Source organism: Papio anubis, chromosome 18, assembly GCF_008728515.1.
Source record: "Papio anubis isolate 15944 chromosome 18, Panubis1.0, whole genome shotgun sequence".
Lineage (NCBI taxonomy): Eukaryota > Metazoa > Chordata > Mammalia > Primates > Cercopithecidae > Papio > Papio anubis.
The window spans coordinates 36272908-36298430 of record NC_044993.1 but is presented as its reverse complement, the minus strand read 5'-3'; the positions used below and the strand labels follow the sequence as shown (position 1 = coordinate 36298430).

The following is a 25523-nucleotide window of genomic DNA, read 5'->3' as shown; positions in this document are numbered from 1 at the left end:
TTGAAGATGACCAATGCCTCTGGCCAACTGGGGAGAGGCTCGTTTTCAGAAAGGCCAAAGAAAAAAGGAATTAATATATTTTTTCAAACAACGTCTCTTGTTCTATGCTAATGGTTTAAGAGGCTGTCGGGCTGACCCCCCATCTATGGGGCCCTCCTTGCTTCGCCAGCGGCGCATGGGTAGCGATGGACACTGAGCTGCACTTTCTCAAGAGGTGCTCAGAGCTACACTGATCTGCATCTGAGAAGCCTCCGCTGTCCATCCTGTTGCCAGTGCCATGAGCCACACTTGGCTTTAACGAGCAAATCTATGTGCAATTGTGCAAAAGCCAAGTTAAGTGGCTCAGAGGTTCCTTCTACCAGGACTAAGCCAGGTTGTTCTTGTCATCACTTTTTGCCACCTCCCCTCCCCTCTAGAGGGTCAGTTTGAGGAGGGTAGAGAATGTGTCTGCTTAACTCATCCTCACCCTCAGTCCTAACAGAGCATCTGAGGCATTTGGTATTGAAGTTGTGTAGAATAAACGAATGCGGCATGGGTGTAGTCGCTCATGCCTGTAATCCCAGCACTTTGGGAGGCTGAGGCGGGCGGATCACCTGAGGTCAGGAGTTCAAGACCAGGCTGGCCAACATGGCCAAACCCATCTCTACTAAAAATACAAAAATCAGCTAGGTGTGGGTGGTGGGTGCCTGTAATCCTAGCTACTCAGGGGGCTGACGCAGGAGAATCACTTGAACGCAGGAGGCATAGGTTGCAATGAGCAGAGATCGTGGCCATTGCACTCCAGCCTGGACGACAGGAGCGAGACTCCATCTCAACAACAACAAAATGAATAAATGAATGTGAACTTATGTGGGAGAAGTGGCAAATCTCCTATATTCCTTTAAAGTATTTCTCTAATGCTGGGGTGTCTAATTTTTTGGCTTCCCTGGACCACATCGGAAGAAGAATTGTCTTGGCTCACATATAAAAAATATACTAACACTACAGATAGCTGATGAGCTTTAAAAAGATGCCCCAGAAATCTCATGTTTTAAGAAAGTTAGGCCTCATTCAAAGCCGTCCTAGGCCACAGGCAGCCCGTGGGCCAAAGGTTGGACGAGCTTGCTCTAACGGGTTCCAGGGATTATTATTAAATTTGGTCTTAATCATGCCACAACAATAAGGCCAAAACACTTCTTGTGTGTTCTTTTACAAATCTGCAAACAGGCAGAAACCTGAGAGACAAATTAGGTGATTTCTGGTGTGCCAATCTTTTTATAAAACGTTATCACTTTTGTTTATTGTTTCAGAAGAGTATTTTAACAGCCCATCATTTAAAGTAAATGTATAGCTCACTGTGCACCACAGCAGAGCATTGTGTATCTTTTGTGTCTTTAAATACTACCATTACTGCTAGTAAAAGTGAGATACACACCCATCAATATGTTTTATGCCCTTCTGTTCAGGAATACATACAATGATAACATCATTCCCTATTTAATTTTGAATACTAGTCTGAGGGGAAAGTAAACAAGGCTATATATTTTTTGGAGTAATAGGTCTCTCAACTCTACAAAATTTCAAGGGATAAAATCAGTCAGATATATCTTAAATGCTAACTGCCGTTTCCCTGTGCTCTTAACAGGATTGAAAACCACAATGGTAAGATATTCAGTGTCTATAAGATATATGTATTCTAATCCTTGCTTTATGGCCTACAATAACCAAAACCTTATTGTAAATGAACAGACAATTTTCCCAAAGTACCATTTTCAATACTATTTTCCTATTTCCTACGCACAGTGCAGACTTTGTAACCTGGTGCTGAAGACACATATAAGCTGAACCTTTGTTACTTCCCCAATCTTATTGACTCATTTGTATTAAGTTCCAGAATACATGTTAGGTTTTGGCAAGACAGATAAGACCTGTACAAGAGGGAAACAAAATTCCAGATAATGGTAGGTGCTGTGAAGGAAATACACAGGGTAAAAACGGACAGACAGCACTTTGGATGGGAGAGGGTAGAGATGTCAGGGAGGCACTGGGGAGGCGCTATGGGATCTGAGGGCCAGCTGTGGGAAGCACCAGGTAGTCCCAAGGCCTTAGGAAGGGGAGTACCTGGCCTATTCAGAGTGAGTGGAGGGGGAGGGGTGACCTGAGAACAGGTGCGTGTGGTCAGATCACACAAGGCCTCCAGAATCACAGTGAGAAATGTCAGTTTTATGTTAGAGAAATTTGAAGTTAAATATTGCATAGTGGCTTTATTCTTCATTGCCAAAAGACAGGGAAAAACTCAAATGTTCCTTGCCTGGTGGATGGGTAGGCAAACTCTGTACATCCTTTTAAAGGCATACTACTCAGTAATGAAAAGGAACGATGGGTACACGCAAAAACATGGGTGAATTTCAGATGCGTTATGCCAAGGAACAAAAGCCAGACTTTGTGGGAGTCATCCATTGCTGCCAACAAAACGATTTCTGAACTTGGCAGGAGCAGGGAAGTACAATCCTACTGTGTATTTGGAAGGAAAACTTGAAGGACAGCACAACAGCCTGTTGTAGAAGTTGTAACTGCCTACTTGGGAGGCTGAGGCGGGAGAATCACTTGAACCCGGGAGGTGGAGGTTGCAGTGAGCCGAGATCACGCCACTGCACTCCAGCCTGGGCAAGAGTGAGACTCCGTCTAAAAAAAAAAAAAAAAAAAAAAAGAAGTTACAACCGTGTCTCTGTCTTACTTCTAGGGAGAGTCCTGTGATTCTTCACAAATGCACCTCCTCCTTGGCGCTTTGCGAGGTGGAAGAGACAGAAGCACGCCATTCACAGTACTTGTTATTCACATTACTCATTATTCACATTACTGGAAGCAAAATGTACTATTGTATTGAGTCAGCTGGCGAAAGAGAAGTGTCCCGTGACATAGCACAAGCTGTGACAGGCAGTGAGATGGCAGGGACTGGGGTGACCAATGCAGGGTTGCACAGCCACAGAGTCCCGTGCTGGTTCTCCCACTGACACCTGTGTTTCCCCAGACTCTCAACACTTCACTTATTTTTTTTTTTTTGGAGACAGAATCTCGCTCTATTGCACAGGCTGGAGTGCAGTGGCACCATCTCAGCTCACTGCAACCTCTGCCTCCCAGGTTCAAGTTATTCTTGTGCCTCAGCCTCCTGAGTAGCTGAGATTACAGGTGCACACCACCACATCACACCTGGCTTTTTTTTTTTTAAGTGGAGACTGGATTTTACCGTGTTGACCAGGCTGGCCTTGAACTCCTGACCTCAGATGATCTGCCTGCCTTGGCCTCCCAAAGTGCTGGGATTACAGGCGTGAGCCACTGAGCCTGGCCCCAGACCCTCAACACTTCAGAGCCTCAGTTTCCCTCACCTGCGAAAGTTGTGCCTAGGATCTCTAAGGTCCCTTCCATCTATAAACTGTCATCATTCTGTGATTTAATGACACACTGCTTCTTGTGCGACAAGCTGGGAGCTCCCTCAATCCCTGAAGCACATGCCCATGCCTCTTCCAGGGTCATTTGGATACCACCTGTGTGCTTTATGCCACATCTGCTGGCCACCTGCTCTACTGGTCCCTTATCCTGTTCCTTCAAATGAACTCACTTTTTAAAACAAATTTAAATGGGTTTATTTTAAAAGTAAACTTTTGACAGGGCACAGTGGCTCACGCCTATAATCCCAGCACTTTCAGAGGCCAAGGTGGGCGGATCACTTGAGCCCAGGAGTTTGAGATCAGCTTGGCAACATAGTGAGACCATGTCTCTACAAAAAATACACAAACACACGCCAGGGATGGTGGCGCATGCCTGTAGTCCCAGCTACTTGAGGGGGTGGAGATGAGAGGATTGCTTGAGCCTGGAAGGTTGAGGCTGCAGTGAGCTGTGATTGCACCACTGTGCTCCAGCCTGGGTGGCAGAGAAGTACTGTGTCTCAAAAAATAAATAATAGTAAGCTTTTTTTTTTTTTTTTGAGACAGAGTCTCACTCTGTCACCCAGGCTGGAGTTCAGTGATGTGATCTCAGCTCACTGAAACCTTGGCCTCCTGAGTTCAAAGGATTATCCTACCCCAGCCTTCCGAGTAGCTGGGATTACAGGCATGTGCCACCATGCCTGGCTAATTTTTTGTATTTTTAATAGAGAAGGGGTTTCACTATATTGCTCAGGCTGGTCTTGAAGTCCTGGCCTCAAGTGATCCACCTGCCTCAGCCTCCCAAAGTGTTGGGATTACAGGCATGAACCACCACATTTGGCCTAGAAGTAAACTTTATATCACAATGATAAATGGGGGAAAAAGTATCAGTGAGACTAGCCGATTAGAAGCCAACTAAAAAAAATAAATACCATGAAAGCAAAGCAATGTTGCCGATTTCTGGTGTGATACTATTACAGCTGGAGACTTGGGTCTGTCTGCTTGTTTTTTTTTTTTTTTTTTTTTTTAAAAGGAGGTGTGATTGAAGAGAGGTGTTCAAGACCTATTAGCTCCAAACTAGACTTTCTCCTTGCTTTCTCTGAAGGCTTAAAAGATAATTGAAAAGGGAATAACTTTGTCCTTTGGTGACTCAGTGTTAATACTGTCTACCTGCTACCTAATACAATTTCCCATTACATACAGGTCCGCCTCCCACACTTTGAGAAACGTTGAGTTTGGCGTGCATTATAATAATTTATACAGGAGCTGGTTCCCTTGCTTCCTCTGACTGAGCTCCCGGAGGCCAGGTGGGCTCTGGTTCCTCCATCTCTGCAGCCCTACCAGACGCCCCTTCTGACCTCCTGCCAGAGGGCTTGGCGGCATCCAGAGAGGTCGAGCCTTACGGAGTTGTGACAAGAGTGAGCCAGGGAATGAAGCAGGGGCAGCCACTGTCACCAGCAAGGGGGGATCTCAGTCCTGGTTGCTGTTGCACTAAATTAATGAGTTTTGTCTGAAGTTCTAAAGAAGGGGGAAAGGGGTACAGCAAAGGAGGAGTCAGGCCTGAGTTCAAGAGCTGTTTTGAGATGATGTTCAGAGATACTCGAGTCTCTTAGTGGGTATAAGTCTACAAAACAATAATTACAGAATGAATGCTTAAAATAAGTAAATGTTTTAGATAATTTTTTAAATGAAAAAACACGAAGTTTAGGGTCTCTCATAGCTTTTTCGTGAAAAATTAGAGCCGAGCCTCCCCTGCAATGGGACAAATGGAGACCCTACCTGGACAGCTCATAGCAGGCGCTGTAGGGGTGCAGCTGGCCTCCAGAGTTTTAAAACCTTCCCAGGTGATTCTGACAGGCAGCCAAGGCTGAGAACACTGGATCAGAAAATTCACAAATAAAGAGAAAAACTTGGCCAGATGAATGTGTTTGCTCGTTACCACATGGGCCCCCTCCGTACCAGATAACTCCTTGTGCCCCAAAACACACACCTCATCTGCATTTTGTGACCTCTGAAAATAAGTCAGCTATACTCTCAACATCATTCGCCATTAGGGAAATGCTAATTGAAACCACAATGAGGTGCCACTTCACACCCAGTAGAATGACTATTATCAATTGAAAAATAGCAAGTGTTGGCAAAGATGTGAAGAAATTGGAACCCTTGGTGCATTGCTGGTGGGAACGTAAATGGTGTAGCTGTGATGGAAAATGTGGTGGTTCCTCAAAAAGCTAAATGTAGAATTAGCCTATGACCCTGCAATTTCACACCTATGTATATGCAGAAGAATTGAAAACAGGGACCCAGGCAAGTACCTGTACACACACAGTAGCCAAGCAGTAGGAACAATTCAAGTGCTCATCAACAAATAAATGGATGAACAAAGTGGCATACACATATACAATTATTCAGCCACAAAAATTGAACATTCAGCCATAAAAATAAATGCAATTCTGAGAATCCTACAAATAAGCAAACTTTGAAAGCGTTATGCTAAGTGAAATAAGCCAGACCCAAAAGGAAAAATATTGTATAATACCACTTATGCAAGATATGTAGAATAAGCAGATTCATAGAGGAAGTAGAATAGGTTAGCAGGGACTGGGAGAGGTTGGTGTCTAACGGGTTTGGAGTTTCCGTTTGGAATGATGAAAAAGTTCTGGAAATAGGTAGTAGTGATAGTTCACATGAAATTGTAAATGTGCTTGTAGGAGTCCATTCTACATTGCTATAAAGAAAAAGCTGGCCAGGCGCGGTGGCTCACGCCTGTAATCCCAGCACTTTGGGAGGCCGAGGCGGGCGGATCACAAGGTCAGGAGATCGAGACCATGGTGAAACCCCGTCTCTACTAAAAATAGAAAAAATTAGCCGGGCGCAGTGGCGGGCGCCTGTAGTCCCAGCTACTCGGGAGGCTGAGGCAGGAGAATGGCGTGAACTCGGGAGGCGGAGCTTGCAGTGAGCCGAGATTGCGCCACTGCACTCCAGCCTGGGGGACAGAGCGAGACTCCGTCTCAAAAAAAAAAAAAAAAAAAGAAAAAGCTCCGGAAATGGGTAGTGGTGATAGTTACATGAAATTGTAAATGTGCTTGTATGGGTCCATTCTCACATTGCTATAAAGAACTACCCGAGACTGGGTAATTTATAAAGAAAAGAGGTTTAATTGACTCACAGTTCCACAGGCTGTACAGGAAGCATGACTGGGGAGGCCTCAGGAAACTTACAATCATGGCAGAAGGCAAAGGGGAAACAGGCACGTCCTCCACGGCCAGGGAAGGAGGAAGAGAATGAAGGTGGAGGTGCTACACACTTTTAAACAACCAGATTGTGTAACAACTCACTCACTATCACAAGAACAGCAAGAGGGAAATCAGCCCCCAAGATCCGATAACTTCCCACCAGGCCTCTCCTCCAACATTGGGGATTACAATTTGACATGAGATTTGGGCAGGAACACAGATCAAACCATATCACCGCTTAATGCCACAGAACTGTACACTTAAAAAGATTGAAATAAGTCTTATATACATTTTAATCACAATCTTTTTTTTTTTTTTTTTTTTTGAGACGGAGTCTCGCTCTGTCGCCCAGGCTGGAGTGCAGTGACCAGATCTCAGCTCACTGCAAGCTCCGCCTCCCGGGTTTACGCCATTCTCCTGTCTCAGCCTCCCGAGTAGCTGGGACCACAGGCGCCGCCACCTCGCCCGGCTAATTTTTTGTGTTTTTAGTAGAGACGGGGTTTCGCCGTGTTAGCCAGGATGGTCTCGATCTCCTGACCTTGTGATCCGCCCGTCTCGGCCTCCCAAAGTGCTGGGATTACAGGCTTGAGCCACCGCGCCCGGCCTAATCACAATCTTTTTTTAAAAAATGAACTGGAAAAAAGAAAAGCCAGTTACAATGGGCCTCTCTAGGTATAGGGAGATCTTTCCAAACTCCACAGGGAACAGACCCACAAAGTCAGCGGAGAGACCCATAGAGTCAGTATGCACCTCCTGGGATCAAATCCCATGGATGCAGGCTGCTCTCTCGATCTCTGTGCCTCAGTTTTCTTAATAAAGTGAGGATACCAACATTGTTCACCTATTTGGTATGTAACAAAACTGAGTGAAATATGTATTCATATTGCATGAACAGGCATACATAAATATGTAAAGCATTTAGCACAGCGGCTGGTATACAGTAAGCGCTCAATGATATTAATAGCTACTGGTACCACTATCATCACCCATGCCTACAGCGAAGTGTCTACCTTGACCCTGATCTCCATTCCAAAGGCAGGATGCATTTTGAGGGTGATGAAAATATTCTGGAATTAGTTAGTGGTGACGGTGGCATGACCCTCTGAATATATTAAAACCCTGAATTGTAGTATGCTTTAAAATAGTGGATTTTATAGTACATAAGTTGTATCTTTTTTTCCAAGGAAGATTATACAGTCATGTAAAGTTTTCTGCGATATAGACAGAATTGTGTGTAGGGAGCAGGTACATATTTGCTAAGCCTCAAAGTCACGGACACCACACTCAAGGGCGATTTGCCAGCATAGCAGAGAAAGGCTTGTGTGCTGCTGGTTTGTAAGAGCTCCCCTGGGGGTGTCGGAGAGCAGCCTGCCTCAGACCCTGGGAGGCCCAGTCATCTCTGTTCTCTCAGCAAAACAAGCCGCCACAGCATGGACCCATCATCTTGCAACACGTGTGATAGCCTCCTCTGAACCTCCAGGCCCGGCATGAAGGATGTCACGCCTGTTTAGCCACCTGTGGGGGTCGATACCTGCCACACATTCAGTTGGCTGGAAAGGTGGCCAGCCTGAGTCTGAGGTCGCCTCTGACCAGGCAGCAACATTAGCAGCCACACCGGTGTCAACACCTGCCTGCCAGCAGGTACCATGCATGATAGGTGGCTTGTTTTCACCGACAAACTCTGAAGACGGGGGACCAGTCCCCTCCTGCCCTTGCCTGTTTCCACCACAGCCTCGGGGCCAGCCATACCTGACTCTCTAGTTACCTACTGAAAGGGAGGAGTGGAGTCGGACCTTCCACTGGCAAAATCCAACAAAAACCTCTGGGGTGCGGGGGATCCTGCTGAAAGAGAATCAGGCTCACCAACATCCGAAATCCATCGTCTCCCTGCCCCTTCCACCTTCACACACACTGCCTCCAGCTTTTGCCCTGCCTTGTCCCTGGAATCCCTTCTTACCTTGGTTCATAGGATAAACCTGCAGGGCAAGAGGGATGGAGGAAGATCAGCCACGAACCAGCAATCCCAGTCTCACTTCTAAGCAGGGGTAACACCGACCTTGAAAGACAGCTCGAGCAGAAGGTGGGACCGTGCCGATCACCTTCGTGGGCTCGGCCATCTTGAAGGAAATGCTCAGAAGGGACACCTGCTTCACGGTGTTAACAAGAATGGGCAGCACCTGCTTCGGCAGCGCCACGAGGTCAGCATCTGCGTGGGCCACGACCCGCACCTGGCAGCTGCTGACACAGCACCGGGACGCATTTCCGGCCTGGGATCCAAGCGGGAGGGCTGGGTGCGGGGAGTATTTGGCAGGTGTTGTGGGAAGGTGGGAGGTGTGAGCAGGGGATGGATTCGAAATTTTCTTGTAACCCAGAGACTGGAATTTCGTGAATGTGTTGGAACTATTTCCTTCTGGGGCAGGAGAGACAATTCCTGCTCATACTGTTTGTGTGATAAGGCGGAAATCTAGCAATACCCAACCCAAATCCATCAAGAGAAGAGTTGGAAAATGTGTCGGCTCTCAGGACAGAGGAAGAGAGGATAACCAGTCTTTCAGTCTGGAGGATGATCTCCAAGGCTCAAATCTAGGTATTCAGGGAGACATTGCCCCACACACAAAAACTTCAATGCTACTATGATTATTTAGGAAAATATTAATATTCACAGTGTATTGTCTGCCAATCATACCTCAATAAAGCACTTGAAATTTTAAAAGATATTAGCTAGGCGTGCTGGCTCACACCTGTAATCCCAGCACTTTGGGAGGCCGAGGCGGGTGGACCACGAGATCAGGAGTTTGAGACCAGCCTGGCCAACATGGTGAAACCCCGTCTCTACTAAAAATACAAAAAATTAGCTGGGCGTGGTGGCAGGTGCCTGTAATCCCAACTACTCGGGAGGCTGAGGCAGGAGAATCGCTTGAACCCAGGAGGTGGAGGTTGCAGCGAGCCGAGACTGTACCACTGAACTCCAGCCTGGGCGACAGAGTGAGACTCTGTCTCAAAAAAAAAAAAAAAAAAGATATTATTAGCGACCTGCCCCTTGAAGTTTAGGTATCAGGTTCACGTTTCATTGACTTCTTGAAGAGGGAGGAAGGGCAGGTGTGACCCACACCGCAGGGCGGAGACTCCTGGTGTTCAGGTGATTTGTTGGAGGTTGGACAGGCAGAGTGGTGGAGCTGGGCCTCTGTGAAGTTTCCACGGACATTTATGAGCTTGCTGTGGGCTGGTTGGTGGGAAAAGTATCAGGGAAATATTACAGCGAGTGTTAAGAGAGGGTTCCTCTTCGGGAGTTGCCCCCGACTTGCCGTGTAACTGAGCAGCTGACGTCTTTCTGGACCTCCGTTTCTTCATCTGTAAAAGGGCCAAGAAAGGGGTCTCTGAGACCCCTTTTTTGCTCTGGGAAGCCAAAGGTGATCTGTGAATAGTTTTTCTAACTTAAAAGCAACGTGCCAGGTGCAGTGGTTCATGCCTGTAATCCCAGCGCTTTGGGAGGCCAAGGTGGGCAGATCACTTGAGGTCAGGAGTTCGAGACTAGCCTGTCAACAGGGTGAAACCCCGTCTCTACGAAAAATATAGAAAAATTAGCCAGGCATGGTGGCAGATGCCTGTAATCCCAGCTACTGGGGAGGCTGAGGCAGGATAATTGCTTGAACCTGGGAGGTGGAGGTTGCAGTGGGCTGAGATCACACCAATGCATTCCAGCCTGGGCAACAGAGCAAGACTCTGCCTCAAAAAAAAAAAAAAAAAAAAAAAAAAGTAACCTCTCCATCCCACCCAAATATCGAAAAGAAGGACCCATCTCCTTCCCCAAATTAAGCGGCACTTTTCTTTCTAATTACAACTTTGATTCTGCTCTGAAATCGGCAGAGCAGAATCAAACTTTAGGATCTCTCACTCAGGATCCTAAAGTTATGAGTTATCTAATTCCAATGTCTTAGTCATTAAAGTGCCAGCAAATTATGTGTATGTGAATCAAAGCATACTTTTGGATTTAAGACTAAAAGGTTCGAATATCTGGTTTGTGTCTGTGTGCGTTTAAGAAAAACGACGCATATCAGCTGTTAGAAAAATCAGCTCACTTTGAGACCTCCATGCCATTATTGCCTCCTTTAATATTGCTGACAGTCTCTTGCAAATGTATCACAAGTTGGCATTTATTAGTGCGAGGCACAAGTAAGGGGCATGTTATTTGATTTGAATAACAGCTCGGAGCTACAGTTTGAGTCCAGAAATATATTAGTCAGAAACAATCTCATTTAATAACACAGAAACTAATAAAAGAAAAGTATTCCAACTGATTCAGAATTGAATTTATGAATATTGCTTTAGCAGGATTAATGATCAAAACCCCAACCTGTTTGTCACGTTATAACTGACTTTTCCATTTAAATGCAAAACCAGAAGTCAATGAGTCCAAAAGATTGTATATTGCTTTGAAGAAAACCAGTTCATTTTACATGTAAGCTTCCAAATTGGCAATAAACTTTAATTACAGGGTCAGATAATCAAATTATAATCAAATAGCCTCACATAAAAATCTATGTTTGAAATTAATGAGACACAAGCCTGCCACTTGGTATCACTGCACCTCTGTAACTGACTAACAGACATTTCATTTTCATTTAAAAGTCACCTTAAGGACTTCCTCCTCAATTTCCACCGTGTAGCTTAATTTGATTTAGAAAACATTTCATTCTTAGACCATGCAGTCCTTCGGATTTTCATATTCAGCTCTACGTTCCCCCGCCTCCTCTCATCTTGGGGAGGTCTGGTTTACAATTGATGATAGGATTTCCAAATTGGGACGATGGTAACCCTTTCCAACTGAGAGGTGTCTATACTGGGAAGAACCCTTGATCTGGTGTCAGGCATCATCGGACAGAGGCAGCATCTACACCATGGGACTGAGTGGCCTGGAAAGTTTTGCCAGAGGAAAAAAATGTGTATAGCAAGCTTGTCCAAACTGTGGCCCAGGATGGCTTTGAATCCAGCCCAAAAGAAATTTGTGAACTTTCTTAAAACATTATGAGACTTTTTTTGTGTGATTTTTTTCTTTTTTTTTTTTTTTTTGCTTATCAGCTATTGTTAGTGTTAGTGTATTTTATGTGTGGCCCAAGACAATTCTTCTTCCAACGTGGCCCAGGGAAGCCCAAAGATTGGACATCCCTGGTGTATAGCTTAGAAATACTTAAGTTATTTTGAAATCAGCAAATACATTGGCAAATGAATGGCATACCTGCTTCACTGTCTCATGAGATCTGAACAAGCAGAATGCGAACTAATGCTTCAAAATCTCTTTTTTATCTTTAAAAGTGGTTTCTTTGTCTTTTTCAGTAACAGCAGCGTTTTTTTCAGCATGATAAAGAGCCAGCTGCTTCCTTTTCCTGGCAAGCAGGCGAGTGGTGGCCATGGGAAAAGAATGAGGAGCCCAGCAGCCCGCGGAGGGGAATCCAAGATGCGCACGCTTCTACCATTGGCACACTTTCTTCCTCTAGGGATTAGACTTTTCTCACAGCTCTCCCATAGAATAAAATAAATGGGGTGCAAAGCATCCGACAGCGTCACCAGATAAAAATAAATTTTTTGTATATCCCAAATATTGCATGAGATATACTAAAAAAAAATTCCTTGTTTATCTGAAATACAAATTTAAGTGGGCATCCTATATTTTTATTAGCTAAACTGGAAACCCTGGCCTGCAATAAGAATGGCAATAAATGCTCCTTTAAGTGTTCAGAGCTTGACATCTTCTGAAACATTAAAGGATTTCACGGTGATTAACTTAACGTTTCCCAAACTTGCCAATGATCACCCAATCATAAGAATCAGCTGGGAGCCTTATAAAACTACAAAAGCCCAGCTGGCACGCTGGCTTACACCTGTAATCCCAGTACTTTGGGAGGCCAAGGCAGGTGAATCACCTGAGGTCTGGAGTTTGAGACTAGCCTGGCCAACATGATGAAACCCCATCTCTACTAAAAATACAAGAAATTAGCTGGGTATGTGGTGGCGGGTGCCTGTAATCCCAGCTACTCGGGAGGCTGAGGCAGGAGAATGGCAAGAACCTGGGAGGCGGAGGTTGCAGCGAGCTGAGATTGCGTCACTGCACTCCAGCCTGGGCAACAAGAGCGAAACTCCATCTCAAAATAAATAAATAAAACTGCAGATGCCCAGGCCCATCCTACAATTACTTATTCAGTAAGCCCAGGGTTTAGGCTGGAAGTCTGTATTTGGACAAGTTTCCAAGAAAAGTTTGGAAAACACTGCAAATATCGCAAATATCTCTTGTCACTACGTCCCTGAGAAGCAAGTGGTGATGGGGTTTGAGAGGTGAGGCAAAATTATTATTATTATTATTATTATTATTTTTTTTTTTTGAGACGGAGTCTCACTCTGTCGCCCAGGCTGGAGTGCAGTGGTGAGGCAAAATTATTAACCGTCACTTTCAGCTGGGGAAATCATGGCTGAGAAAAGTTTTCAGCTGTATTTGTAACTTGGACCGATTGAAATGCCAGCCTCAAAATATTTTATTTCATTGCCACGTGAAGTAAAAGATCATACGGTTAAGAGATGGACAGGCAGGAGGCATCTGACCCTGCAGGTTACTTCTATCAGCATAATTATGATCTTTGCTGTTTTGTCTGGCGTGCCCAGGGGTCCCACTGGGAGCTGTTAAAGAATGAGGTATTGATTACCTCTGCCTTGGGTGTTTTATCTGCAGTAAGGAGATCCTCCCGACCTCAAGCTTTCTCCATGTTTTTAACCCTGGAACAAAAAAATGGAGTGTGATGGACCAAAAACCCATGAGAAGTTCCATCCATCAGAGCATGGAGGGTGGAGGGAAGGTGCTACGCAGGTGAGCAATTCTGTCCCCTGGCGGCCACTTTTAGCCCCTGTCCCATTGAACATCCACGGGCCCCAGACACACATGGAAGGCGGGGACAAGTAGGAAACACAGAACTCTCAAGATAGTCATTTGCACTCGCAGCATGACACATGTGCACTAAAGGGAAACTGCAAGCATGTCAGGGTGATGAGAACATTCAATACAAACAGAGAGGCCCCCGGGTTACATCCACCCTACCCTGCTCTGCGCAGTTTACTGCCAGGGCAGGAAAACTGGGTTTCAAGCCAACAATTTGTCTCCTTCTCCTGAGAGGTGTTTGCCTGCAGAAGGATGAATCAGAGAAAAGAATGAGGTCTGATTTCACCCTCCATGGTCTGTGTCACCCTGGCCAAGCACACAAGGGAACACATAGCAGGAAATTGTTTCTTCCCAAGAGACTCCAGCCTCTAGAAGGAGCCCTGCTGCTGGTTCCCCTTATGCAGTTGAGTGTCTTCTTGCTCTGTAACAACTAAGGCAGTCACATTTTACTTCTGTAGTGAAGTCACCCTCTTTTAAAATGATCACTGAGCCAGTAGTTAGAAAGACAGCTTACACCCGTCTCTTACCATGACCATGACCTTGGGCAGCCCTTGTCTCTGCCTCAACTTCCAGTCACGCTAGTTACATTAGGTGCTAACTTTATGGGATTCTCTGCTGACGTTCTTCCTTTGCGTGTGACTGACGGGATACTGTCTACTAGGCACACAGTAAGATCAAAGCTTCTCTTCCCAAAATTAAGCCAAAACTGACTTTTGCTGTGCAATCATACTCTTGTAAAATCTGCTTTTCATATCCCTTGAGTTGTTGCCACAACTCTGTATGAACCCAATGACTGAAGGGATAATACGGAAAATGTTTCAATTCCAAAGAAAAAAGCTCAAGTCTTCCCCAGGTCAGTGTATTGAGTCCTTAAACCACATCTCACATCTGAGAGGGGCCAGGGTTTTTTCTAACACCCACTGGATGTAGTTACCACTGCTCTGTGACCTCAGAGGACCCAGCTTCACCTTATAAGACATGCAGGAGAGGACAGGGCAAAGTATTGGTGGGCACAAACTGTGGACAGAATGTGGGAACAGGAAAAATAAGCCAGGGGTGATATTAATCATGACAAGTGGTGTGATTTGGGTGATGAAGATACATTAAAATAATCCTATCTTTCTTAATCTCCTGAGCCCTTGGTAATGCTCTATTGACTAAATACTTACCAGGTTAAAAACATGTCTTGCTTCCTGCTTTCCTGGAGGCACTCCAGTCTAAATCATCTACAAGGTAAAGAATTTATCAAAAACCATTCTGATAGCTTTGACTACCTCCAGCTGGGATACCCTGTAAAGCTCCCCGAACACCAAGGATCACCACTTACCATCACACTCTTTCTGGAACAGTGAATGCTCTGGGCTCCTGAAGTTAGATTTTGGTTTCAGATGTGATGTTAAATTCTAGGAGGCTATGGCCGGGCGCGGTGGCTCAAGCCTGTAATCCCAGCACTTTGGGAGGCCGAGACGGGCGGATCACGAGGTCAGGAGATCGAGACCATCCTAGCTAACACGGTGAAACCCCGTCTCTACTAAAAAATACAAAAAACTAGCCAAGCGAGGTGGTGGGCGTCTGTAGTCCCAGCTACTTGGGAGGCTGAGGCAGGAGAATGGCGTGAACCCGGGAGGCGGAGCTTGCAGTGAGCTGAGATCTGGCCACTGCACTCCAGCCTGGGCGACAGAGCAAGACTCCGTCTCAAAAAAAAAAAAAAAATTCTAGGAGGCTGACCCTGGATGGCAACTTGATATATGTCTCAGAGGCCTTGAAGCTACACGCCCTCTTTGATCCAGAAGTTCCAGAGCTAAGAGCATATCTTAAGAAATGTCATCAGTACAAACCTTATCATTGTTAAAAGTCAGTAATCTTGTGTGGCATAAATAAATTATGGTATGCGCATATGAAAGAACACTCTGTAGCCATTCAAAATCATATAGAGGAATATGCAGTGACATGAAAGAAAGTTCCTCTCCTATGGGTTAATGAAAATTATAGTACCATGTAAAATTAACAGCGGTCATCTTTGGTTGATAGGATTATAACCGAGATCTTTAGAATTCCTTTTTGTCTTGTTTTCCAAGTTTTCTACACAAAGCAAATATTATTCATTTATTTATTTATTTTCAGTGACAGGGTCTTGCTCTGTTGCCCAGGCTGGAGTGCAGTGGTGCGATCGTAGCTCACTACAACCTTGAACTTCTGAGCTCAAGCAATCCTTCCGCCTCAGCCTCCCAAATAGCTGGGACTACAGGTGTGTGCCACTGCATCCAGCTATTTAATTTTTTTTTTTTGTTTTTTTTGGTAGAGACAGAGTCTCACTATGTTGCCTGGGCTGGTCTCAAACTCCTGGGCTCAAGGGATCCCCCCACCCAAACCTCCCAAAGTGCTGGGATTACAGACATGAGCCACTGCACCCAGGCTGTTGTGCAGTGGTGTGATCTTGGCTCACTGCAGCCTCAACCTCCCAGGCTCAAGTAATCTGCCCACCCCAGCCTCCCAAGTAGTTGGGACTACAGGTGTGCACCACGACACATGGCTACTTTTTGTATTTTTGTAGAGATGGGGCTCTCCCGATGTTGCCCAGGCTGGTCTTGAACTACTGGGTGCAAGCAATCTGCCCGCCTCGATCTCCCAAAGTGCTGGGATTACTGGCGTGAGCCACCGTACCTGACCCCAGCTGGTAACTTTTTAAGTAGGAAAAAGCTAATTCCACTTCTGAGGAGGAAAAAAATAACAGAACAAGATCTTACTGGCCTTTATGGGACTGACTTCCAGCTTCCACTTTGTCATGAAAAGATTCTATGTTCCTTGTGTTTCTAACTTGTCCCAAACACTATATTCACAGTTGTCTCGGTTCTTCCTCTCCCACTATTCCTGTGGAAATGTTCCAGACATAAAGGACAAGTAGCAAAAATACCCTCTGATGAGTAAATAATAGGATGCATTCAGATCTGACTTAATTATTGCACTTAACACAGAACCAGACACATAGTAGGTGCTAATTAGCTGTTGAATGAATGAAAGAAAATGCAATGTTAGTATTTTAAGGGCTTTTATTTTTTCCATTGTTAAAATAGGGAAAATGTGTTTTTTAAAAAAACCATTTAGCTCAATTCATAACAAACAGTGGTTTAAAATAGAAATTCCAAACCAATTTTGGCTAAAAAGATGCTAGTATATTCTGAACAGCTGCTGTTGTAGACACAGTCTGAAATAAATAACTTCCAGTGTGGTTCCAAGTCTGCGTTGAATAAACAGCACAGATACAGGAATGAGCTTTATTAGCGTTAATTGCAATGAGCTTGTGCAGCTCAAAGGCCGGATTCTTGCTCATGGCGAAATCTAGCAGTGACGATCCTTCCTCCGGCTGTAGATGGAGCCATTACATTACTAAATACGATCCTACCACGTGCGTTGGGGGTTTTGTGCTGTAAAAGCCAGATGTTTGGAACTTTTCTGGCTTTAGTTTCTGAGTGTGAACAACCAGAAAACTCAGACGTCTATTTTCTCTGACGCTGACTGGGCTTGGAGAAGCTAAGAGACTCGCTGGGGTGGCTTCGGCTTTCATTCTCCCAGCAATTATCACCTCCTCTCACCTTCTTCTCTGACAATTTCTCTGCTTGAGGGCATCCCGGGGCTGTCAGTCGTGCCTCAGCTGGTGAATGTGTTTAGAAAAATCAGACCTGAATCCAACTTTTCCTCACATTCTCTTGCCTTCTTTTCACAAGAGCCACTCACAAGCGAGGCGCCTGGGGCTCCCCGGACTTCCTGGGCCAGAGAAGTTCAGGGTGGGTTTTCACACCCTGAACTTGCGAGCTGGGCGGGCGCAAACTCCACTGTCTCCCCACATCTGTTCTTTCTCCCCCTTCCTGCTCCATCTCCCCTCTTTCTGCACCACCCCCACCTCCCCTTACTTCTTTCTTCCCCATCTCCTCCCTCTTCTCTTCCCCACTCTCTCCACACACACAGCCCTGCAGCCAGTCTTGAGACAAAGGACATTTCCACATGTGACTCTGCATGACTCCCCACTGGCCTGCGGTGTCTCATCATGTCACTCCTTCCTCCAAAGTATTCCATGGCTTCCTCCCTGCCCTCATTCTGGGGAAGTCCAACCTCCTTGGTTGAGGTTCTAGGGTATAGATCTCCCTTCTCCCTTCCCCAATCCCAGACTGGGGAGATGAGGCCGACCCAGGCTACCTGGATGCTTCGTGCCTTGGGTCCCATTCCTCCTCCACCAGCTGAGATTTTACTCATCCCCTGAGACCAGGTCACATGCCCCTGCCTCCTTCAAGCAGCCCTCTTAGCTTGCCTCAGGTGGGAATTTCTTTCTCTCTTCTGTGGAAGGACTTTGTGACGGCACTTGATGGTATTCTAGGTTCGCCTTGGATTCTGATTACTTGGGTGCGCATCTGGGTGATGAGATGACCATTTGAAGGTCATCTCATCTGCACTGCAGTCTTTCCTGTTAACTTGGTGCATTCTTGCGAGGCTCATTGTTGCAAGAGAAGTGAGCAAGGAATTTATACCAGAGACAAAGGCATTGGAGCTGCCAAAGTGACTCCATATAGCTTTAGGTGACTGTGAGCCTTGAAAGAGGATGTCAGGCCTGGTGCGGTGGCTCACGCCTGTAATCCCAGCACTTTGGGAGTCTGAGGCACGCAGATCAGTTGAAGTCAGGAATTCAAGACCAGCCTGGCCAGCGTGGTGAAACCCTGTCTCTACTAAAAATACAAAAATTAGCCGGGTATAGTGGCACAGGCCTGTAATCCCAGTTACTGGGGAGGCTGAGGCTGGAGAATTGCTTGAACCCAGGAGGCAGAGGTTGTAGTGAGCTGAGATCGTGCCACTGCACTCCAGCCGGGGCAACAGAGTGAGACCCTATCTCAAAAAAAAAAAAAAAAAGAAAAAAGAAAAGAAAGAGGATGTCTTCACATCCTTGGGCTGGCTAGGAGGAGGGCAGAGGGTGAGTTGAAGAGGATAGTGCAGATGCTGCTGGGTCCTTGAGAAGGTGCCCTGTACATGCCCCATAGACCTAAACCTGGGGGCAGTGGGTTGGGAAACCACTGATTCCCAGACAACTTTGTTGGGTCTGAGTAGAGAGCTCTGGAGTCTTGCTTTCTGGGTAGGCCTTGGAGAGGTGAACAGTCTCAAGGCAACCCAGCTACTGGATGGGTCTGGGTAGAAAAGGCCTTAGCCTCACAGAGTTTCCATCTCCCATGGTGGCACAGAGGGACTCAGGGACACAGAGTCAGGCCTTATAGCGGAGGCAGGAGGTCCCACCAGTCTCCATGGCCCTGGGGCTGTGATTTCTCCTTGCTGGCTGGCCTGACATCAGCTGCCAGCACCCAGGTCTGTCTGCCAGAGAGGTTTCTCTAGTTGCCAGGGCCGGCCCTGCCCAAGCATGTGGCAGGCCAAAGTGTTGGAAAATTGATGGAACAGCAGTCCTAATCCAATGACCAGTGGGAGTTGGTGTATAAATACCCCAGCTCCCTCACTCCTCGTGTGGGATAACTGAGATGCACGCATGCTCTGCACTGTTTTCCAGAGCTTCCCCAAGAGATTATGCTCAGCTGGCCACAGGTAACTTGCTGAATAACACTCTCTCTGCTGGCTCTTCCTTCCCTTCTCTGTCTCACACCCCTGCTCATTTGGGGGATCACTTCCATGTAAACTATCTCATGCTCTGGTTCAAACTGATATAACTCAAAAGAGGCTCCGGGAGAGGAACCAAGGGTGCTGCCATTGTCGGAACTCATGGGGACTGATGACAGGGTGGGAGGAGAACTCTCTCAGTTGATTTCGTCACAGATAGATAATGACTGAGACCAGCTATGCCCCAGTTCCCAGAGCTCGCATCTGGTAAGCCCTCAAAGAATCTTCAGAACAACTAGAGAGAAAGGGAATGAGGGCATGTGCTTTAAATTAAGTTGATTTGTGGAAAGAGGAAACTTGCACTTTAAAAAATCGGAGTTTGTGGGCGCCTCCTCCATCCATGTCTCTCTTCATCTTGCCCTCTCTTTTAGCTGCTCGAGGGCAGGGAATGGGCCTGGCTCAGTCTGTGGCCTCCCATACACTAGTGTCTTCCACGGGAGTTGAGCCAAATTCAGCTCACCTGGCAATGTGACAAAGCAGGCAGATGGCCCTTAGGGAGCTGAGAGTCCCCCCTCCCCGCCGCCAGCTGACCACTAGCAAGGAGATGGGACCCCAGCCCTAGACTGGCAAGGAGCTGAAATCTGTCAGCAACCTGAGTGAGCACGGAGGCAGCTTCTTCCCAGAGTCTCCAGTTAGGAACCCAGGCTGGCCAACACCTCGCTTTTGGCATTGGGGGACCCTAAGGAGAGAGGCCAGGCAAGCCCAAATAGCATTCCGACCTACAGTACTGCGAGGTCACAAATTTGGGCTCCTTTAAGCCACCAACTTTAGAGTAACTTGTTACGGCAGCAATAAGAAACTAATAAACAGGTGGCTAGGGCCAGTGAGGGCCACAATTTGTGGCAACTTTGATTAAAACATTGAAATGCAAGCTCTAGAAATGCCCTTTTTTTTTCTCTCCATCTTAAGAAGCACGTAGGTCAGTTATGGAGAACTTCCTATCAGGACAGCTTACTAAGAGTAATGAATGAGGCTGGGCACAGTGGCTTGAGCATGTAATCCCAGAGCTTTGGGAGACTGAGGCAGGAGCATCCCTTGAGGCCAGGAGTTTGAGACCAGCTGGGGCAACATGGTAAGACCATCTTTAAAAAAAGTAATAATTTAAAAATTTAGCAGGGCATGGTGGTGCCTGCCTGTGGTCTTAGCTATTCAGGAGGCTGAGGCAACAGGATCACTTGAGTGCTCCAAGATTGCAGGGCTCAAGGGTTAGAGTTTGAGGCTGCAGTGAGCTATGATGGTGCCACTGCACTCTAGCCTGGGCAACAGAGCGAGACTCTGTCTCTAAACAACCAAACATAAAGAAGAATGAAGAAAATTGACTCCTTTTGGATTTTTCTTTTTTCTTTGAGACAGAGTCTTGCTCTGTCCCTCAGGCGGGAGTGCAGTGGCGCGATCTCGGCTCACTGCAAGCTCCGCCTCCGGGGTTCACGCCATTCTCCTGCCTCAGCCTCCCGAGTAGCTGGGACTACAGGCGCCCGCCACCACGCCCGGCTAATTGTTTTGTATTTTTAGTAGAGATAGGGTTTCACCGTGTTAGCCAGGATGGTCTCGATCTCCTGACCTCATGATCCGCCCACCTCAGCCTCCCAAAGTGCTGGGATTACAGGCTTGAGCCAGACTCCTTTTGTATCTTAAGGGGAGAGAAATGGCTGCATATCTAAGATGGCTTTAGGTAGGTTTGGTGTGATCTGGAGGTGAGGTGGGGATGAGGTGATCACTGGGATGACTTTTGCATCGCAGAGTTTGATGAATGCTACCATGACTGACTACCCAGTGGCTTTTGGCAGATGCGGGCCCTGGGATTTGCCAGGAAGTCTGGTTGTGTGCACATAAGCAGACTCCCATGAGCATGTTTGACAGTGCCCTGTCCCGTTTGTTTCTCGGTCTGGGTGGTGTGATGGGGCCAAGGTGCAGCTTCGGGCTCACTAATGCTCTTTTGCTCCTCTTCATCCAAGCAAAGGGTACTTGGAACTCAGGGTTGGAATCTGATTTTCCTCCTTAATAAAACTTTTCTGTTTCAACAGATTTCAAGCTAATGGTAGCTACAGCTGCCAACTGGAGCTGTTCATATGTGTCCTGGGGGTTGTGGTAGGGACAGGAGTTCACACTTTGATCTTTGCAATGAGGGTAAATAGCATTTTCCAGTCCCCAAAATGGAGGAAGTGGGAGCTGGTTTCCTGCCCTAATCACAGAGCTCTGTGGAATCTACTTGTCTGGGATGGAAAACCCTTGTACTGAGGCTTGACTTTCATGTCTCTCACTGGTTAATACAGAAAGATGGTGAACTGGGAAAGTAACCAAATATTCTCCTTTCTGTTGTGGAAAATGTCAACCCTATACGAAGACACAGCATGGAAATAATAACTGCCATGCAGTGGTTACTCAGCCCCAGCGATGGTCAGCTCATAGCCAGTCTCATTCGTCTGTACCGCGACCTACTCGCCTATCTTCTACGTTCTTTTAAAGTGAATCCAAGACATCACATTATTTCATCCACAAATATTCAGTAAAGCATATATCAGTTTTATAGTTAGAAATAAAAAAGATTACCTGACTCATCCTGAAACTCCGTACCCCACACTCTCCTGTAGAAGCTCCAGAACAGCCTGGAAATAAAATGTAGCTCTTCATCTTTGGGGGATTTGGAAGAAATGTGTTCTCTGCCCATGTCTGTTAACAATGTTTAGGCCAGGTGCAGTGACTCATGCCTGTAATCCCAGCACTTTGGGAGGCCTAGGTGGGCAGATCACTTGAGGCCAGGAGTTCAACACCAGCCTGGCTAACATGGTGAAACCCTGTCTCTACTAAAAATAGAAAAAAATAGCTGAGTGTGGTGGCATACGCCTGTAGTCCCAGTTACGTGGGAGGCTGAGGCAGGAGAATCGCTTGAACAGGGGGGCGGAGATAGCAGTGAGCAGAGATCGCACCACTGCACTCCAGCCTGCGTGACAGAGCAAGACTCCATCTCAAACAACAACAACAAATCAGCGGGGTGTGGTGGCACACATCTGTAGTCCCAGCTACTGGGGAGGCTGAGGCACGAGAATCGCCCGAACCCGGGAGGCAGAGGCTGCAGTGAGCCAAGATTGTGCTGCTGCACTCCAGCCTGGGTAACAGAGTGAGACTCCATCTAAAAAAAAATAAAAAAATAAAAAAATTTAAAAAAAAAGTTTAATCCAAAGGAAAGAATCCCTGACAGTGGAATTGCCAATCTATATGGGATGGGCTGTATTTTGAAGCAGTGAATAGGGGAATATCATCAGCTACTCGTCTGGGTAGTTCCAGTCCTGGTAGGAAAATTGCAGTTCATTTTCTTCCCCCAAACCTTTTTGCACCTCAAATGCAAAATCCCTTAGTAAGTACTGGGAAAATTATTTTGAATGATCTCTCAGGAGTTCACCAGCCTCTCTCCCCTCATCAAACAGTGGGAAGGTTTGGCATTCCCGTGGGTATAGCATGCCATCCCCTTCATCAAATTGTGCTCAATGTCCATCGGACTCACAGCCCTACCTGTTGCCCACTGGGCTCTCTCTTCGACTTAATATCAGGCCTGAATTGTCCTCCTGCCTTGTCCATTTGGATTAGAAACCCCATGGTGTTCAACTGGGCTTACATTTTCCTTTCCCTTTTTGAAACAATAAAAATGTTTTGGAGAGATTCTGGAGTGCATTAGAGAATCATTTTCAATTTTCGTGGGAGACATGTGGAAAGACTCACCTTCGCTTACAGCTCATCCCCGGAGATGGTCTGGCTGACGTCTGATCACTACCAAATGGAGAAGACCTTTTCTGGCAGTCGGCGTGTAAGTACATCTCCCGCCTTCATCCTGCATTGACCTCAGCACAACTGGGATTCATAGGAATGTGGGACTTTAGCTGAGGATCCAGGCCATGGAACCTTTCAGGCCCGGGGTGCCCCCTCCTCACTGAGGCTGGTGCTCACAAAAACTCTACAAAATGAGACGGGGCCTGAATTTGGGGAATGGGGGAGGGCATGGTGATGGTGCAGGTGTTTCTTTTGGTGGACAGAGAAAGACCACCAGGATTTGTTGGATTTGGCTGTAGTACTTCCTTTTTGCCCACTTGAGTTAATGGAAAAAAGCCATTAAATGCTGTCTACCAGGCACACTATATTTTCTTTGCAAATACAAATGTAAATTACTCTAGCACAGAGAGTTTTAATGGCTGAGTAAATGTTTGACCTTCAGTAAGATTCCAGAATTGAGGTGTCTGCATCATTAGAAAACATGTGCTTGCACATTGACAAGTGACAGAGGGAAAGACAGACGAGATCGTTCGCACAGGCGCGGAGTCACAGGGTGGGGAGCTGGAAAATTGGGTGTCTGCTTTTGAGGGGTTCATGAGCCTTTTGTGTGGGGATTAGGATTAACTGCAGAAGGGCCTGCAGTAGAGAGATTTTAAAGGAATTTTTCAGGTGGAGGAAAGAATGGAAGCAGACCCTGCTCTCTGACCGGGGGTGGCGGTGGTTTGAGAGTATGCATACAGCGGGGATGTCCAATTTTTGGGCTTCCCTGGACCACACTGGAAGAAGAAGAATTGTCCTGGGCCACACATAAAATACACTAACACTAACTGTTGAGCTTAAAAATAATCACAAACAAATCTCTTTTTTTTTTTTTTTTTTTTTTTTTTGAGATGGAGTCTCAATCTGTTTCCTAGACTGGAGTGCAGAGGCGTGGTCTCAGCTCACTGCAACCTCCTCCTCCTGGGTTCAAGCAATTCTCCTGCCTCAGCCTCCCCAGTAGCTGGGATTACAGGTGCATGCCACCACACCCAGCTAATTTTTGTATTTTTAGTAGAGATGGGGTTTTGCCATGTTGGTCAGGCTGGTCTCGAACTTCTGACCTCAAGTTATCTGCCCATCTTGGCCTCCCAAAGTGCTGAGATTACAGGGGTGAGTCACCGCACCTGGCCAAATTTCATAATGTTTTAAGAAAGTTTATGAATTTGTGTTGGGCTGCATTCAAAGCCATCCTGGGCTACATGTGGTCCATGGGCCATGGGTTGGACAAACTTTGTGTAGAGAGAAAAAGAGACTTAAGGCTGTCTGTCTTGGAGTGTGGGGACTCAGGGGAAGATCGTGACAGGATTGGAGAGACAGAGGAATGACTGTTAACACATTCTGCTGTAGAAAAGCCTGGAATCTTTGGGTGTCTCCTCAGGGACTCCTGTTGAGAAGCATCTTCTCCATGACTCTCAGTTGCCATAGTGACACTGACTGACTGTGATGCTGATGGAAGCCTGAGGTGGTCCAGATATATTTGGGTTACAGAAGATGTGCTGGCACACCCTTCTTGAAGAAGGGAGGAGAAAAGCAAAATGTAGCCTTGGGAGACTGGTTGTCACTAAGACATGAACTGTGGGGCCAGGTGTGGTGGCTCATGCCTGTAATCCCAGCACTTTGGGAGACCAAGGCGGGCAGATCACTTGAGAACAGGAGTTCGAGACCAGCCTAGGCAACATGGCGAAACCCTAGCTCTACAAAAAAAAAAAAAAAGCAAAAATTAACTGGGCATAGTGGTGCACGCCTGTGGTCCCAGCTACTCAGGAGGCTGAGATGGGAAGATCACTTGAACCTGGGAGGTGGAGGCTGCAGTGAACCGAGATTGTGCCACTGTACTCCAGCCTAGGCGACAGACCCAGATACTGTCTCCAAAAGAGAAAAGAAGAGAGAAATGATCTGTGGTCTTTGGTTGGAAGAGTAGAGCCCTCTTTCCTTTCTGATGAGGAGTGGATCACGGACCCTCTCATCTAGCTCCTGGCACTTGCATTCAGGACCACACAGCACATTCCAAGTGCCTTTGGAGACCTGGCCCTGTAAGAAAGCGCTGGTCCTTTGGAGCTGGTTTTCCCAGTGTAGTGCTGAGCATCGCATGGATGCTCACCGCTCTGCTGAGACACAGTGTAGCATGCAGGCAGGGAAGGGGAGGCGGAGAGCAGAGCAATGAAAGACAAAGGCACATGTCAGCAAGTCCTCCATCCCTTCGGTCCTGGGGACTTGGCGGGCCAGCCAGAGTTTCCTGGCATTTGGTTCTGAAGTAGGTAAGGCCAGCTGGCTCTGGAGTTTTGTAGAGCTTATGTCAGACTGCGTCTTGGGGTCTTGTTTGCTGCCTGGGAGGTGACGATGCTGGCTGGCTGAGTCCCAGCAGTTCCCTGGGGGGCCCATGTGGAGGCTCAGGACTCTGATAGGTTCTTTCAAGCCAGTAGAGGAAGGGGTACAGGAAGGTAGGGCTGGGGATGGAAAGTAGAGAGGATCTAACAGCCAGAGCTGGGCTTCAGGGCTTAAGCG

General features: G+C 46.7%; 1 long non-coding RNA gene across 1 annotated transcript; it reads right to left on the bottom strand.

The window, feature by feature from the left end:
• Window positions 1–16141: 16141 nt before the first annotated feature.
• On the bottom strand, window positions 16142–23805 carry LOC110742037. Its single transcript, XR_002519245.2, has 4 exons — window positions 22932–23805; window positions 22725–22839; window positions 21765–21820; window positions 16142–17217 (listed from the first exon to the last, which is right to left on the bottom strand). It is a non-coding gene; the product is annotated as an uncharacterized LOC110742037 (long non-coding RNA).
• Between the last annotated feature and the right edge of the window lie 1718 nt (window positions 23806–25523).